At 37.8% G+C, this 18679-nt stretch overlaps 1 pseudogene; it reads right to left on the reverse strand.

Moving 5' to 3' along the window:
• Positions 1 to 18124: 18124 nt before the first annotated feature.
• On the reverse strand, positions 18125 to 18225 carry LOC147340973 (U6 spliceosomal RNA; annotated as a pseudogene).
• Positions 18226 to 18679: the final 454 nt, after the last annotated feature.

The following is an 18679-nucleotide window of genomic DNA, read 5'->3' on the forward strand; positions in this document are numbered from 1 at the left end:
AATTGAGAATTAAATACTTTCTAGCTCATTTTATATCACCAGCATCAATCGACCTGATACCAAAGCCAGACAAAGACAACATAAACATGAAAATTGTAGGCCGATATTTCTGATGAGTACAGATGCAAAAATCCTCAACAAAATATTAGCAAACCAAATTCAACAATACATCAAAAAGATCATGTACCATGATCAAGTGGGATTTATCATAGTGATACAAGGATGTCTGTTGCTTTTCCTAGGTTAGGGAAGTTTTAGCTATCACGTCTTCACATATGTTTTCAGGTCTTTCTCTCTCTTTTCTTCTTCTGGGTCCCCTAAAAGGCAAATATTAGTGCAGTTGATGTTGTCTCAAAGGTCTCTTAAACTTTCTTCATTTCTTTTTTTTTTCTGTTCAACGTCAGTGATTTCCACTACTCTGTCTTCTAGCTCACTGATCTATTACTCTGTATTATTTAATCTACTATTGATTCATTCTAGCATATCTTTCATTACAGTTATTATATTCTTTATCTATGGTTATTTTTATTTTATAATTTCCAAATCTTTGTTGAAAATTTTTAGCTTCTTGTTTGCTTTTTTCTCCATTTTTCCATTTTCATCCATTTTTCTCCTAAGTTGTTTGATCATTTTTACAGTTACCACTCTGGACTATTTCTTGAGTGTATTGCCTGTCTCAACTTCACTTAGTTCTTCTGGGATTTTGTTTCATTCCTTCATCTGGAACATGTTCCTCTGTCACCTCAATTTTGCCTAAGTTGCTGTTTGTATGTATGTGGTAGTTTAGTTACTTTTCTTGACCTTGGAGAAGTGACCCTCTGAAGGAGAGGTCCTGTGTGTCCCAGAAGTGTACTCTCCTTATCACCTAAGCTATATGTTCTATGATTTCCCTCTATGAGGGTTGTGTATGTCCTTCCCTTGTGGTGTGCTGACTGTGTGAACATTGTGATAGGCTTGGTTTGCCCCTGGTCTGGTTTACCAGGCCCTGCTGTTGGTGGGGCTGGATCATAAGGATACCCATAAGGATACTCAGGGGATCCTGGGGCTAGTGCTGGCTCATTGGTAGGCAGAGTCAGGGTCCAGAAGGCTCTAGGGTTATTGCCTACCCACTTGTGGGTGAAGCCAGGTCCTGGCATTAGTGCTGGACCACTGACAGCAAAGCCATATGCTGAAGTCTGGTGGCAAGGCCCAGGAGTCCAGAGATGGTGTCAGATTGCTGGTGGGGGACGTGACCAGTTCCTGACTCATTTGATTATGGGGTCTGGGGTGTCCCAAAGCTTGTATTGGCCTGCTAATAGACAAAGCCTGGGCCCAACTGGTCACAGGGCAAGGTCTGGCCTTCTGATGGGCAGGTTTAATCTGTAGGATGTGGGATTATTATTTTCTTGCCCTGTTGTCTGCCCTTTTGTGGGTAAGGCTGGTCCAGAAGCAAAACCAGGCTTCCTGGAGGGCAGGGCCAGGGACCAGGAGTTTCTGGAACTGAAGCCTTCTTTCTGGTGGTTAGAAGTGTTTCCTGGGTCCTCTGGTGGACAGGGCCATGTTCAGAGGTGGCTGTGGGCTCAGAGGTTGTTAAGGCAATCTGTCTATTGATGGGTGGGGCTGTGTCCTTGCCTAGTTAGTTGCTTGTCCTGAGGTATCCCAGTGTTCCTATCAAATTAGTGCTTTTGGTTTGGGGCATGTGAGATTCTGTGTACACCTTTTAAAAGTGAAATCTCTATTCCCCCCAGTTCTCTTTGAAGTGAAATGCTCTAGAGGCTTTTCCTGTTGTTGGATCCCCAGGCTAAGGAGCCTAATATGGAGCTCAGACCTCTCATTCTTGTGCAAGAATGTCTGCAATGTAATTGCTCTCTAGTTTGGAAATCACCCATCCAGGGGCATGGGACTTGATTATATTATGAGTTTCCCCTCTTCTTTGTCTTCTTATGTCTTTAATAATGTCTTATGTAGATCTTTTCTGGTAGGTTCCTGTAAAAAATACCTTTTCTGGTAACTTTCATCGTTTTAATCTAAGATTGTTCTGTAAATAGTTGTGATTTTGGTGTGCTTGTGAGAGGAGATGCGGTCAGGTTCTTTCTACTCTGCTGTCTTCTCAAATTAAAATTTAAGATTAAAAGTGCTGACATGACAAAATGCATGAATTACAAAGAAGACATAACAGTCATGCACTATCAACACAGCATTTGTTAAATGGTAATATTTTAAGTGGTTGGAAAATCATAAAATTACTATTATAGTGGAAGATTTTAAAGATACTCCAAGTAAGAAATGTCCATTAGGAAGAAAAGAGGAAATGAATGATATAACTAATGACATAAATCTAATCAATATCTATAAAATTTTGTACAATTTGAATTATTCTTATATATTAATGTTTATTATATATATCCATAAGTTGATTGAAATAAGAATAAAAGTATGCCACTTTAAAAGATGTTAACCCCAGAACATCCAATAATTGAGTTTCATTTAACCTTTAAAAGACAGGTTAAATGAGGGAGGCCCAACCAAAGATGGTGGAGGAATAGGATGGGGAGACCATTTTCTCCCCCACAAATTCATTGAAAGAACATTTGAATGCTGAGCAAATTCCACAAAACAACTTCTGAATGCTGGCAGAGGACATGGGACACACAGAAAGGCAGCCCATTGTTTTTGAAAGGAGGCAGGACAAAATATAAAAGATAAAAAGAGAGACAAAGAGGTAGGCATGGAGATCTGTACCAGGAAGGGAGTCTTAAAAGAGAAGTTTCCAAACACCAGGAAACACTCTCACCGGCAGGTCTGTGGGTAATCTTGGAATCTCAGAGGGCAACATAACCGGGAGGATAAACAAATAATTAAAACCCACAGATAACGTGCCTAACGGCAACTCCCAGCACTCACAGCTGCCACCAGCAAGCAGGGGCTGAATAGGGAGACGTGGGCTGCATTGCTTAGGGTAAGGACTGGGCCAGAATGCCCTGAGGGCAATCTGAAGGAACTAACGTGAGATAGCAACCCAAACTGTAGGATAGTCTGAAAGTGAGAAAAAGAGAGAGAGAGTGAGAGAGAGAGAGAACTATCCGGAGAAAAGCCCTAACCTCAGGCACTGACAGGCCTGCTCACAGAATAAAGGACTGAGCAAACACAAGAGGAGAGCTAGCAGGCTGAGGAGTGGCCCATTCCCCACCAGAGACAAGCACACAAAGGTAAGCCAGAGCCAGAAAGTGGCAATCATGGCCCCAGAGAGGCATACTCTACCAAAATGCAAACAGGCTCCATTGCTAACCAAGAGTTCTTGGGATTCTGGATGGTTGACATCAGCTGGGAGGATCTCAGTCAGAGATCAGCTCCCCAGAAGAGACATATGGCACACCTGAGAAGGCATGCACATTGTACACCCAGAAAACCAAGCAGCTGGGACAGGGGAGGTGATAAGATGCACCGCCCACCTGGGGGTGACTACGCTCACCAAACACCTGGTCACCTGAGCTGCTAGGACCTGGGAAGGGCACAGAACTCAGGCACAACAGAGTCCACGCCTTTGGGGAGTACTCCAGAACCTGAACCTGAGTGGCTTATGCCTTTGGGGAGTACTCCAGAACCTGAACCTGAGTGGCTTAGACCTGGAAAGTGCACACAATCCAGGATCTGCCTCAGACAGTTCCCAGCAGAGCAACCTAGAGCCTGAGAAATGTAGACCATGAAAGCACACACACCATGAGCGGGTGCAAACCCAGTGCAGCTGAAATACTGTGAGCACTCCCTACACACTCCAGTGATATTTGTTTTCAGTGTTCCTCCCTCCCCACAGCACAACTGAACAAGTGACCACCTTTGCCCCCTTGTGTCAGGGCGAAAATTAAACACTGAAGAGACCAGCAAACAGAGAAGCTAAAATAAACAGAGGGAACTGCTTTGGAAGTGAGAGGCAAACAGATTAAAACCCTGTAATTAGCACTGACTACATTGGAAGGGGCCTATAGATCTTGAGAAATATAAGCCAGATCAAGAAACTATCTGAAACTGAACCTATCCTATACTGTCTGCAACAGCTCCAGAGAAATTCCTAGATATATTTTTACTATTATCATTTTTTAATTTATTTTTTTAAATTAAGTCCTAAAAAAAAAAATCAAGTTCTCTATTACCCTAATTTTCATGTTTATAATCTACTATTACCTTGCAAAAAATGACCCTATTTTTAAAGCAAACTCTGTATATTATAATGTTTGTGACTTTTTTTTTTATATTGTATTTTTGAGAGTCTAAACTCTAGATTTTTAATCTATGCTTTTTAGTATTTGTTATCAATTTTATACCTTTAGAACCCAATCTTCAGTACCCGTTTTTACTTGGGAGTGTGATTATTGGCTTGACCACTCTCTCCCCCTTGACTCTCCTTTTTCTCCACCAGGTAGCATCTATCTCCTCCCTCCACCTTCTCTTCTCTGTCCAACTCTGTGAATCTCTATGTGTGTTCAGGGCTGTGGAGAATACTTAGGTAACTGATTACTGGCTCGATCTGTCTCTATCTTTTTGATTCCCCCTTTTCTCTTCCTGGTCACTTCTGTCTCCTTCCTCCCTCTTCTCTTCTCTGTATTACTCCATGAACATCTCTGAGGAGCCCAGACTGTGGAGAGCAAATAGGGAATTGATTACTGGCTAGATTACTCTCTCCCCTTTTGATTCCCCCTCTTCTCCTCCTGGTCACCTCTATCTCCCTCCTCCCTATTCTCTTCTCCATGTAACTCTGTGAGCCTCTAAAGGTGTCCTCTACTGTGGAGAATTTTTTCACCATTAACCTAGATGTTTTATCATCGATGCTGTATGGATGGAGAAGTCTTGAGGCTATTGTAAGAATAAGACTGAAAGACAGAGGCAAGAGGCTTAAATCCAAAACATGAAATCACCATAAAACTCCTGACTCCAGGGAACATTAATCAACAAGAGCTCATCCAAAAGCCTACATACCTACACTGAAACCAAGCTCCACCCAAGAGCCAACAAGTTCCATACCAAGACATAAAATGCAAATTCTCCAGCAACACATGTACATAGCCCTGAACTCCAATATAAATGCTACCCAAAGTCACACTAAACCCACTGACATCTCAAAACTCACTACTGGACACTTCATTGCACTTCAGTGAGAAGAAATCCAGCTCCATCCACCAGAACATGAACACAAGGTTCCCTAACCAGGAAATCTTGACAACCCACCTGTCCAACCCACCCACAGCAAGGAACCTCTACAATAAAAAGGAAGCACAAACTGCCAGAATACAGAAAGGCCACCCTAAACACAGCAATTTAAACAAGATGAAAAGGCAGAGAAATACCCAGCAGGTAAAGGAACAGTATAAATGCCCACCAAACCAAACAAAAGAGGAAGAGATAAGAAATCTACCTGAAAAAACAATTCAGAATAATGATAGTAAATATAATGCAAAATCTTGAAAACGAAATAGAGTTACAGACAAATAGCCTGGAGACAAAGATTGAGAAGATGCAAGAAATGTTTAGCAAGGACCTAGAAGAAATAAAAAAAAGAGTCAATATATAATGAATAATGCAATAAATGAGATCAAATACACTCTGTAGGGAACCAACAGTAGAATAACTGAGGCAGAAGATAGGATTAGTGAGGTAGAAGATAGAATGGTAGAAATAAATGAAACAGGGAGGAAAAAAGGAAACAAAATTAAAAGAAATGTGGACAACCTTAGAGACCTCTGGGACAATGTTATATGGCTAAACATTCAAATCATAGGAATCCTAAAAGAAGAAGATAAAAAGAAAGCCCATGATAAAATACTTGAGGAAATAATAGATGAAAACTTCCCTAAAATGGGCTAGGAAATATTCACCCAAATACAAGAAACCCAAAGAGTCCCAAACAGGATAAACCCAAGGCAAAACACCCCAAGACACATATTAATCAAATTAACAAAGATCAAACACAAAGAACAAATATTAAAAGCAGCAAGGCAAAAAGAACAAAGAACACACAAGGGGATTCCCATAAGCGTAACAGCTGATCTTTCAATAGAAACTCTTCAGGCCAGAAGGGAATGGCAGAACATACTTAAAGTGATGAAAGAGAAAAACCTAGAACCCAGATTACTGTACGCAGTAAGGATCTCATTCAAATACGAAGGAGAAATCAAAAGCTTTACAGGCAAGCAAAAGCTGAGAGAATTCAGCATCACCAAACCAGCTCTAGAACAAGTGCTAAAGGATCTTCTCAAGACAGGAAACACAGAAAGGGTGTACAAACTCGAACCCAAAGCAACAAAGTAAATGGCACCGGTATCATACTTATCAATAATTACCTTAAAATTTAAATGGGTTGAATGTCCCAACCAAAAGACAAAGACTGGCTGAATGGATACAAAAACAAGATCCCTATATATGTTGTCTACAAGAGACCCACCTCAAAACAAGGGACATATACAGACTGAAAGTGAAGGGCTGGAAAACGATATTCGACACAAATAGAGACCAAAAGAAACAGGAGTAGCAATACTCATATCAGATAAAATAGACTTTAAAACAAAGGCTGTGAAAAGAGACAAATAAGGACACTACATAATGATCAAAGGATCACTGCAAGAAGAAGATATACAATCATAAGTATATATGCACCCAACATAGGAGCACCACAATATGGAAGACAAATGCTAACAAGTATGAAAGGGGAAATTAACAATAACACAATAATACTGGCAGACTTCAATAACCCACTCACAACTATGGATAGATCAACTAAGCAGAAAATTAAAAAGGAAACACAAACTTTAAATGATACAATAGACCAGTTAGCCCTAACTAATATCTATAAGACATTTTATCCCAAAACAATGAATTTCACCTTTTTCTCAAGTGCACATGGAACCTTCTCCAGGATAAATCACATCCTAGGCCATAAATCTAGCCTTGGTAAATTCAAAAAAATTGAAATCATTCCAAGCATCTTTTCTGACCACAATGTAGTAAGATTAGATGTCAATAACAGGAGAAAAACTATTAAAAATTCCAACATATGGAGGATGAACAACACGCTGCTGAATAACCAACAAATCACAGAAGAAATCAAAAAACAAATCAAAATATGCATAGACACGAAAATGAAAATGAAAACACAACAATCCAAAACCTATGGGACATGGTAAAAGCAGTGCTAAGGGGAAGGTTCATAGCAATACAGGCTTACTCGAGAAACAAGAAAAAGTTGACTAAATAGCCTAACTCTACACTTAAAGCAACTAGAAAAGGAAGAAATGAAGAACCCCAGGGTTAGTAGAAGGAAAGAAATAATAAAAATTAGGGCAGAGATAAATGCAAAAGAAGCAAATGAGACCAAAGCAAAAATCAACAAAGCTAAAAGCTGGTTCTTTGAGAAGATAAATAAAATTGACAAGCTGTTAGCCAGACTCATCAGGAAACAAAGGGAGAAGAATCAAGCCAACAAAATTAGAAATGAAAATGGAGAAATCGCAACAGACAACACAGAAATACAAAGGATCATAAGAGACTACTATCAGCAACTGTATGCCAATAAAATGGACAACCTGGAAGAAATGGATGAATTTTTAGAAAAGTATAACCTTCGAAAACTGAACCAGGGAGAAATAGAAAATCATAATAGACCCATCACAAGCATGAAAATTGAAACTGTAATCAGAAATCTTCCAGCAAACAAAAGCCCAGGACCAGATGGCTTCACAGCTGAATTCTACCAAAAATTTAGAGAAGATCTAACACCTATCTGCTCAAACTCTTCTAGAAAATTGCAGAGGAAGACAAACTTGCAAACTCATTCTATGAGGCCACCTTCACCCTAATGCCAAAACAACACAAAGATGCCACCAAAAAAGAAAACTACAGGCCTATATCACTGATGAACATAGATGAAAACATATTTAACAAAATTCTAGCAAACAGAGTCCAACAACATATTAAAAAGATCAAACGTCATGACGAAGTGAGCTTTATCTCAGGGATGCAAGGATTCGTCAATATTTGCAAATCAATTAATGTAATATACCACATTACCAAATTGAAAGGTAAAACCATGCAATTATCTCAATAGATTCAGAAAAAGCCTTTGATAAAATTCAACATCCATTTATGATTAAAAAAAAAAATCTCCAGAAAGCAGGCAGAGAAGGAACATACCTCAACATAATAAAATCTATATATAACAGACCCACAGCAAATATTATCCTCAATCATGAAAAATTGAAAACATTTCCCCTAAAGTCAGGAACAAAACAAGGGTGCCCAGTCTTACCACTACTATTCAGCATAGTTTTGGAAGTTTTGGCCAGAGCAATCAGAGCAGAAAAAGAAAAAAAAAAAAAAATCCAGATTGGAAAAGAAGTAAAACTCTCACTATTTGCAGACGGCATGATCCTCTAAATTAAAATTCTAATGCCTCCACCAGAAAGTTACTAGAGCTAATCAATGAATATATTAAAGTTACAGGATATAAAATTAACACAAAGAAATCTCTTGAATTCCTATACACTAACAATGAGAAAACAGAAAGAGAAATTAAGGAAACAATTCCATTCACCATTGCAATGAAAAGAATATAATACTTAGAAATATATCTACCTAAAGAAACAAAAGACCTATATACAGAAAACTATAAAACACTGATGAAAGAAATAAAAGAGGACACAAATAGATGGAGAAATATACCATGTTCATGGATTGGAAGAATCAATATGGTGAAAATAAGTGTACTACCCAAAGCAATCTATAGATTCAATGCAACCCCTATCAAGCTATAGAACTAGAACAAATAGTTTCACAATTTGTATGGAACTACAAAAAGCCTCGAATAGCCAAAGCAATCTTGAGAAAGAAGAATGGAACTGGAGGAATCAACCTGCCTGACTTCAGGCTCTACTACAAAGCTACAGTCATCAAGACAGTATGGTACTGGCACACAGACAGAAATATAGATCAATGGAACAAAATAGAAAGCCCAGAGATAAATCCTATGGACACCTTATCTTTGACAAAGGAGGTAAGAATATACAATGGAGAAAAGACAATCTCTTTAACAAGTGGTGCTGGGAAAACTGGTCAACTACTTGTAAAGAATGAAACTAGAACACCTTCAAACACCATACACAAAAATAAACTCACAGTAGATTAAACATCTAAACGTAAGATCAGAGACTCTGTGGGAGAGGGAGAGGGTGGGAAGATTTGGGAGAATGGCATTGAAACATGTAAAATATCATGTATGAAACGAGATGCCAGTCCAGGTTCAATGCACGATACTGGATGCTTGGGGCTAGTGCACTGGGACCACCCAGAGGGATGGTATGGGGAGGGAGGAGGGAGGAGGGTTCAGGATGGGGAACACATGTATACCTGTGATGGATTCATTTTGATATTTGGCAAAACTAATACAATTATGTAAAGTTTAAAAATAAAATAAAATAAAATAAAAAAAGAAACTATAAAACCCCTAGAGGAAAACATAGGCAAAACACTCTGTGACATAAATCACAGCAGGATCCTCTATGACCCACTTCCCAGAGTAACATAAATAAAAGCAAAAATAAACTAATAGGACCTAATTAAACTTAAAACCTTTGGCACAACGAAGGAAACTGTAAGCAAAGTGAAAAGACAGCCTTCAGAATGGGAGAAAATAATAGCAAATGAAGCAACTGACAAAGAATCTCAAAAGTATACGAGCAACTACTTTAGCTCAATTCCAGAAAAATAAACGACCCAATCAAAAAATGGGTAAAGAACTAAACAGACATTTTTTCAAAGAAGACATACAAATGGCTCACAGGCACATGAAAAGATGCTCAACATCACTCATTATCAGAGAAATACAAATCAAAATCACAATGAGGTACCATTTCAAGCCAGTCAGAATGGCTGCGATCCAAAAGTCTACAAGCAATAAATGTTGGAGAGGGTGTGGAGAAAAGGGAACCCTCTTACACTGTTGGTGGGAATGCAAACTAGTACAGCCAATATGGAGAACAGTGTGGAGATTCCTTAAAAAACTGGAAATAGAGCTGCCATATGAACCAGCAATCCCACTGCTGGGCATAAACACCAAGGAAACCAGAATTGGGACACGTGTACCCCAATGTTCATCGCAGTACTGTTTACAATAGACAGGACATGGAAGCAGCTTAGATTTCCATCAGCAGACGAATGGATAAGAAAGCTGTGGTACATATATATAATGGAATATTACTCAGCCATTAAAGATAATACATTTGAATCAGTTCTAATGAGGTGGATGAAACTGGAGCCTATTATACAGAGTGAAGTAAGCCAGAAAGACAAACATCAATACAGTATACTAATGCATATATATGGAATTTAGAAAGATAGTAATGAAGACTCTATACACGAGACAGCAAGAGAGACACAGATGTACAGAACAGTCTTTTGGATTCTGTGAGAGAGGGCGAGGGTGGGATGATTTGGGAGAATGGCATTGAAACATATATTATCATATGTGAAATGGATCGCCAGTACAGGTCTAATGTATGGAACAGGGTGCTCGAGGCTGATGCACTGGAATCACCCAGAGGGATGGGATGGGAAGGGAGGTGGGAGGGGGTTTTAGGATGGGGAACACATGTACACCCATGGCTGATTCATGGCAAGGTATGGCAAAACCACTACAGTATTGTAAAGTAATTAGTATCCTATTAAAATGAAATAATTTATTAAAAAATCATAAAATATATCAAGGTATTATCCACCTTTTCCTAGTATGCCAATATGCTGAGTGAAAAAAAAAAAAAAAAAACTCAAAAAAGAGAAAATAAAAGATAGACTAAATGAAACAATTTTATCTAAGCCATTCAGTGCTGTTATGAAAAAGCTTCAAAACATAAATCCAATAGACCCTAATGTTCTAACTTGGAAAAAAATAGTATCAAAAGAAAACTATGAACAAAACTTATTTAATAATATGAATGCTAAAGTTAGTCTTTTGGACTCTGTGGGAGAGGGAGAGGGTGGGATGTTTTGGGAGAATGACATTGAAACATGTATAATATTATATATGAAATGAGTCACCAGTCCAGGTTTGATGCAAGATACTGGATGCTTGGGGCTGGTGCACTGGGACGACCCAGAGGGATGGTATGGGGAGGGAGGAGGGAGGAGCGTTCAGGATGGAGAACACATGTATACCTGTGGCAGATTCATTTTGATATATGGCAAAACCAATACAATATTGTAAAGTTAAAAAATAAAATAAAAGTAAAAATACAAATAAAGTTATAAATTAAATATAATATTCAATATTTCAGTATAAAAAATATAATACATGTAAACAAAATTTATTCTAGAACTATAAGGATTTATCAACATCAGGCTATCTAATATTTAATTAACAGATTCCTGGGAAAATGTGATCATGCTAATAGATTCATTTGATAAAATTCAGCAACCCCACTCCAGTACTCCTGCCTGGAAAATCCCATGGACGGAGGAGCCTGGTAGGTTGAAGTTCATGGAGTCACTAAGAGTCTGACACGACTGTGTGACTTCACTTTCACTTTTCACTTTCATGCATTGGAGAAGGAAATGGCAACCCACTCCAGTGTTCTTGCCTGGAGAATCACAGGAATGGGTGGGCTGCCATCTCTGGGGTCGCACAGAGTTGGACACGACTGAAGCGACTTAGCAGCAGCATTCCTTACAAAAATTGACATATGATAGAAAAGGAAAGGAAATAATGAAATCTGAGGAAAATTTTTCATAAAATACCAATAGCAGAAGTAATTTTATGTGGCAAAATGCTGAAGCCATTTATATTAAAATAACAGAATACTATTATCATTATTATTTTAAAATAAATTATAATACAAAAAAGAAAATTAAATATTGATACAAGTAATGGAAAATATTATTTTCTATCATCATGCTACTTTAGAAAATAAATGTTTAGTGTTTATAAGGTCGTTTTGTAAATTAACTGTGTGTTAGTCACTCAGTCATGTCTGACTCTGCAATCGCATGGACTGTAGCTTGCCAGGCCTCTCTGTCCATGGGATTCTCCAGGAAAGAATACTGGAGTGGGTTGCTATTGACTTCTCCAGTGTATCTTCCCAAGGCAGGGATCAAATCTGGGTCTCCTGCATTGGAGCAGATTATTTACCATGTCAGCCACCAGAGAAGCTGCATATTTAGATAAATACCCAGAGTTCAAGGGTGTTTCTCTCTACTAGAGAAAAACAGAGCTACATATAGAAGTCAAAGAAATTCCAATAAAATTCCAGGTTTAAAAATTTGCTTAAAGTAATAACAAAGTCTATATGGACATATAAATGCATGAGTACAGGAAAGAAATAATGAAAAAAAGAAAATAATAATAGGTGTTATAGCTTTAAGATTGGGTATAGGCAAGTTGGAATAAAATAAGGGGCCCACAAATAAATCTATACATACCTGAGAATAGAATCTATGAAAATAAATGGTTTAATTTCAGTTAAGGAGAATGATTTATTTAAATATATTGCCTTGGTACAAGCAAAAATTAGTACTGATAAATAAACATGTAAGTTTAAACAATGCACTAGAAATTATGCTGAAAATTTAGGAGATTGTAGTGTAAAGTATGGGTTGGGCAAATATTTCTAACTGAAGAAAGTGAATCCAGAAGCTTTGAAAGGAAAGATCGAGATATTTGACAATATAAAACAAAAAATGTTTTATGGCAAAATATACATAAACAAAATTGATAAATACATAGTATTTATCCTCTTGCCCAAATTTCTATAGGCCTGTTTGTACCTTCAGTGTATTTAAAGAAGATGGCGTGACTGAAGCGACTTAGCAGCATACATGTTGGGGTGCCATTGCCTTCTCCTATACCGTTGTATAGGTATGTGAATAATTTTATGAGGACTGAGAAAAATATTGAGGCATGCATACCAGGCTATAAACACTGATAATCTAGGGTTGGGGTAGAGTAATAAAGTGAGTTGCAGGAAAGTAGAGGGAGAAGGAGGAGGAGAAAGGAAAAAATAATAGCAATATTTACAGGCAGAACTTTGAGTACAAGGATCAGTATAAAGTGCAGTACTCAACACTAAAATTGGAGAAGGCAATGGCACCCCACTCCAGTACTCTTGCCTGGAAAATCCCATGGACAGAGGAGACTGGATGGCTGCAGTCCATGGGGTCGCTGAGGGTCGGACACGACTGAGTGACTTCACTTTCACTTTTCACTTTCATGCATTGGAGAAGGAAATGGCAACCCACTCCAGTATTCTTGCGTGTGTTCATCCCCCAGGGATGGGGGAGCCTGGTGGGCTGCCGTCTATGGGGTCGCACAGAGTCAGACACGACTGAAGTGACTTAGCAGCCGCAGCAGCAGCAACAACAATAAAATGCTAAGGAAACAAGCCATCGACTATGTGGAATGAATATAGTGTGAGACACACATAGCAAGGTTTAGAACATTTAGAACTGTTGCCTTAAGTCCAGAATAGCTTGGGGACTCATTGTGTTTGCGCTCTGCTTAGTCACTCAATTGTGTCTGACTCTTTGTGACCCCATGGGCTGTAGTCCACCAGGCTCCTCTGTCCTTGGGGATTCTCCAGCAAGAATACTGGAGTGGGTTGCCATGCCCTCCTCCAGGGGATCTGCCCAACTCAGGGATTGAACCCAGGTCTCCCACACTGTGGGCAGATTCTTTACTGTCTGAACCACCAGGGAAGCCAGTATATGTGATAACAAAAGAGGTGATGGAGGGTCGGCCAGCAAAGAAAAAGTGATTTTTGCCCTCGAGCTATTAGGGTCAATCCTTCCAATTCATCCTCACAGATTCCACAAAAGGAATATCTAGGGAGTTAAGACAGAAGCCACTGGAGAGTTTTCTCTGGTTTACTAAGAGCTAGCACTACCAAAGGAAGAAACCCATTGCACTTCCAATCTAGCCATATTTTGGGATTCCCAACCCATATTCTCAGAAACCTCATGCTCACAAACTTTTTTTGTGCTTACTTTTGTATATTATAAATGTATAACTTCTCTAGAAAAAAGAAAGGTACTAGAAGAAAAAAAATGACTTAGATTCATCTAACTTTGACTAGTTATATTTTAGATATGCTGATACTGTGAAAATTATTGAAGTTATTTTTCATTTTGATGATATTGAGTAGTACTAATGATTTTTCCCTTTTTTCTGATTGAATAAATAAATTTTTGAATTAAAATATTTATTGGAGTATTAGTTCATCTACAAATTTGTGTTAGTTTCAGGTGTACAACAAAGTGATTCAGTTATACATATGCATATATTTATTCTTTTTCAGATTTTTTCATATTAGTTATCACAGAATATTGAGGAGAGTTCCCTGTGCTATACAGTAGGTCCTCGTTCATTATCTGTTGTATATATAGTAGTGTGTATGTTAATCCCAAACTCTTGTTTTATCCTTCCACGCCCCCCCCCCCCACACACATTTCCTCTTTGGTAACCATAAGTTTGTTTTCAATATATGTAAATCTGATTCTGTTTTGTAAATAAGTTCACTTGTATCAATTTAAAAAAATATTAGATTCCACATATGACTGATATAATATGGTATTTGTCTTTCTCTGACTTCATTTCATGTGATAATCTCTAGGTCCACCCATGATGCTACAAATGGCATTATTTGATTCTTTTTTATGGCTGCCTAATATCTCATTGGAAGAAAAGTTATGACCAACCTAGATAGCATACTGAAAAGCAGAAACATTACTTTGCCAACAAAGGTCTGTCTAGTCAAGGCTATGGTTTTTCCAGTGGTCATGTATGGATGTGGGAGTTGGACTGTGAAGAAAGCTGAGCACTGAAGAATTGATGCTTTTGAACTGTGGTGTTGGAGAAGACTCTTGAGAGTCCCTTGGACTGCAAGGAGATCCAACCAGTCCATTCTGAAGGAGATCAGCCCTGGGTGTTCTTTGGAAGGAATGATGCTAAAGCTGAAACTCCAGTACTTTGGCCACCTCATGTGAAGAGTTGACTCATTGGAAAAGACTCTGATGCTGGGAGGGATTGGGGGCAGGAGGAGAAGGGGACGACAGAGGATGAGATGGCTGGATGGCATCACTGACTCGATGGACATGAGTCTGAGTGAACTCTGGGGGTAGGTGATGGACAGGGAGGCCTGGAGTGCTGTGATTCATGGGGTTGCAAAGAGTCAGACATGACTGAGCAATGGAACTGAACTGAACTGAATATCTCATTATATATACCTTCTTTATCCAGTCCTCTGTCAGTGGACATTTAAGTTGCTTCCATGTCCTCATTATTGTATATAGTGTTGCAATGGACATTGCACTGTATGCCTCTTTTCAAGTTACAATTTTCTCTGGGTATATGCCCAGAAGTAAGTTTGCTAAATCTTATAGTAGTTCATTTTTAGTTTTTTCAAGAATGTACATACTGTTCTCCATAGTGGTTTTACCAATTTATATTCCCACCAACAGTGTGGGAGGGTTCCCTTTTCTCCACATCTTCAGCATTTATTCATTGTAGAATTTTTGATGATGGCCATTCTGACTGGTGTGAGAGGGTACATTGTTGTAGTATTGATTTGCATTTCTCTAGTAATTAGTGACTTTGAGTATCTTCTTCTGCCTGTTGGTCATCTGTATGTCTTATTTGGATACATTTTTTTTAGGTCTTCTACCCATTTTTTGATTGAACTATTTGAGCTATTGAGTTGTATGAGCTATTTATATACTTTGGAAATTTATCCTATGTTTTTTACACTGTTTGTTTGTTTTCTCCCAATCCATAGATTGTCTTTTGGTTTTGTTTATGGTTTCCTTTGCTGTGCAAAACCTTGTAAGTTTGATTAGGTCCCATTTGTTTACTTTTGCTTTTATTTTTATAACCTTCAGAGAATGACCTAAGAAAACTTGGGTACAATTTATGTCAGAGAATGTTTTGCCTATGTTCTGTTCTACAAATTTTATGGTGTCATGTCTTATGTTTAACCAGATGATTCCTTTTTATATTTTCTACTTCCTTATTAAGATTCTCACTGTGTTTATCTATTCCTTTCCCTAGTTTTGTTAGCATTTTATTACTAATGCTTTGAACCCCATCTGGTAAATTATCTCTTTTATTGTTTTGTTTTTTTTCATTGTTTTTTCAGTGTGTTTTTAGTCCTTTGTTTGACATAAATTCCTCTGTCATCTTTTACTGTCACTATGAAATTATGTGAAACAGCTAGTTATGATGGTCTCTCTTTTTTTAATATAAATTTATTTTAATAGGAGGTTAAAATATTTCCTATGCACTCCTTCAAAAAATATTGGTGTATAGTTGATTTAAGATGTTAGGTTAGTTTCTTCTGTACAGTAAAATGAATCTGTTATGTTAATACATATATGTATCTACACTTTAAAAAATTATTTTCCTGTATAGGTCATTACAGAGTATTGAGAAGAGTTTCTTGTGCTGTACAGTAGGTTCTTATTAGTTATCTATTTTAGTAGTGTGTATGTGTCAATCCCAATGTCCCAATTTAATCCTCCTCTACACTCACCCCCTAACAACTATAAGTTGTTTTCTACATCTGTGACTCTAGATATGTTTTGTAAATAAGTTAATTTGTTCCATTTTGTTTTTAGATTCCACATATAAACAATATCATATGATGTTTGTTTTTCACTGTCTGAGTTAATACACTCAGTATGACAATCTCTAGGTCCATCCATGTTGTTGCAAATGACATTATTTTGTTTTTGTTTATGGCTAATATTCCATTGCATATATGTACCACATATTCTTTATCCATTACTTGTTGATAGACATTTAGGTTCTTTCTGTGTTCATAGTGCTACAGTGAACATTGTGGTGTATAAATCTTTTCAGATTATGGTTTTATCTGGATATAGGCCCAGGAGTGGGATTGCTGGATCATACAGTAGCTCTATTTTTAGTTTCTTAAGGATCCCCCATAGTTCTTCATAATGGTTTTAGCTATTTAAATACATTCCTTCCAACAGTGCAAAAGGGTTCACTTTTCTCACACTCTCTCCAGTATTTATTGTTTCTAGATTTTTTGATGATGGCCATTCTGATTAGTGTGAGATGATACCTCACTGTAGTTTTGATTTGCATTTCTCTAATATTTAGTGATGTTGAATAGTTTTTTATGTGCATTTTGGCCAACGGTATGTATTCTTGGAAAAAAAAAATGTCTATTTAGATCTTCTGTTCATTTTTATTGAGTTGTTTGCTTCTTTGATATTGAGTTACATAAGCTGTTTGTATATTTTAGAGATTAAATCATTGTTGGTTGCTTCATTTGCAAATATTCTTTAATTCTCTGTTTTTTTTGTTTGTTTGTTTTGTTTTGTTTATTGTTTCTTTTGCTGTGCAGAAGTTTTTAAATTTAGTTGTGCTGTGCTTAGTTGCTCAATTGTGTCCTACTCTTCACTGTCTGAGCCACCAGAGAAGCCCTAAGTTTACCTTTACTGTCTGAGCCACCAGGGAAGCCCTAAGTCTAGTTAGGTCCCATTTTTACATTTTTGTTTTTATTTTCATTACTCTAGGAGGAAGATCAAAAAAGATCACACTGTGATGTTTGTCAAAGAGTGTTCTGCCTATGTTTTACTCTAAAAGTTTTAGAGTGTCCAGCCTTATATTTAGGTTTTGAATCCATTTTGAATTTATTTTTGTGTATGGTATTAGGGAGTCTTGTTTCATCCTTTTACATAGAGCTGTCATGTTTTATAGCACACGTTATTGGAGATACTGTCTTTTCTTCACCATGTATCCTTGCCTCCTTTGTCACAGATTAGGTAACTATAGGTGTGTGGGTTTATCTCTGTGTTTTATATCATATTCTATTGATCTGTATTTCCATTTTGTGCCAGGACTATACTGTATTGATTACTGTAGATTTGTACTAACTATAGTCTGAAGTCAGGGAGCCTGATTTCTCCAGTTCTGTTTTTCTTTTTCAAGATTGTTTTGGCTATTCATGGTCTTTTGTGTTTCCATACAAATTGTAAATTTGTAAATTCTAATTCTCTATAAAATGCCATTGGTAATTTTATTTGGATTGCATTGAACCTGTAGATTGCTCTGGATTGTATAGTCATTTTGACAATACTGATTCTTCAAATAAAAAATATGGAATGCTTATAAATTTGCAAGTCATTCTTGCACAGGGGCCATGCTAATCTATATTGTCCCAATTTTAGTATATGTGCTGCCACAGTGAGCACCATATGATGATCTTGATGTGGTATCCTTGTGTGGGAGTGTCCCTATACAGTCTGTTCACAGTTTCTTCAGTGAGAAATCTGGATTTGAAGTGAACATGGGTCATATATTTCCCCTAGGTGTGCTGCCAGTTGGGGATAGGTGAGGCTGGAGATGGAATTTCTAGAATCATGGTCAAGTTTGACCTGGGGCACCTCTTCTGTTCAGTGGCGAACACCATCCTATTGGTAGAGGGGTTGGATTCCATGTTCCTGGAGCATAAGCCCTGAGCTTTTGGCCCATGTTGGCTCTGTTCCCTCTAAATGTGTGCCGTCCATCTCCCAGTATCATCACCCTCACTCTAAAGGGGAGCAGTGCTGGAGTAAAAGGGTCTGATACAGGTACTTGGCATGGATTGAGTATGGGTTGTAGTGGTCCTGGCACCAGATATCCAGTCTACTCCCAAAATAAGCACCA

The sequence above is a fragment of the Bos grunniens genome, chromosome X (genome assembly GCF_055505025.1).
Source record: "Bos grunniens cultivar Pamir isolate PY7600 chromosome X, Bosgru_T2T1.0, whole genome shotgun sequence".
In the NCBI taxonomy this organism is placed as follows: Eukaryota; Metazoa; Chordata; class Mammalia; order Artiodactyla; family Bovidae; genus Bos; species Bos grunniens.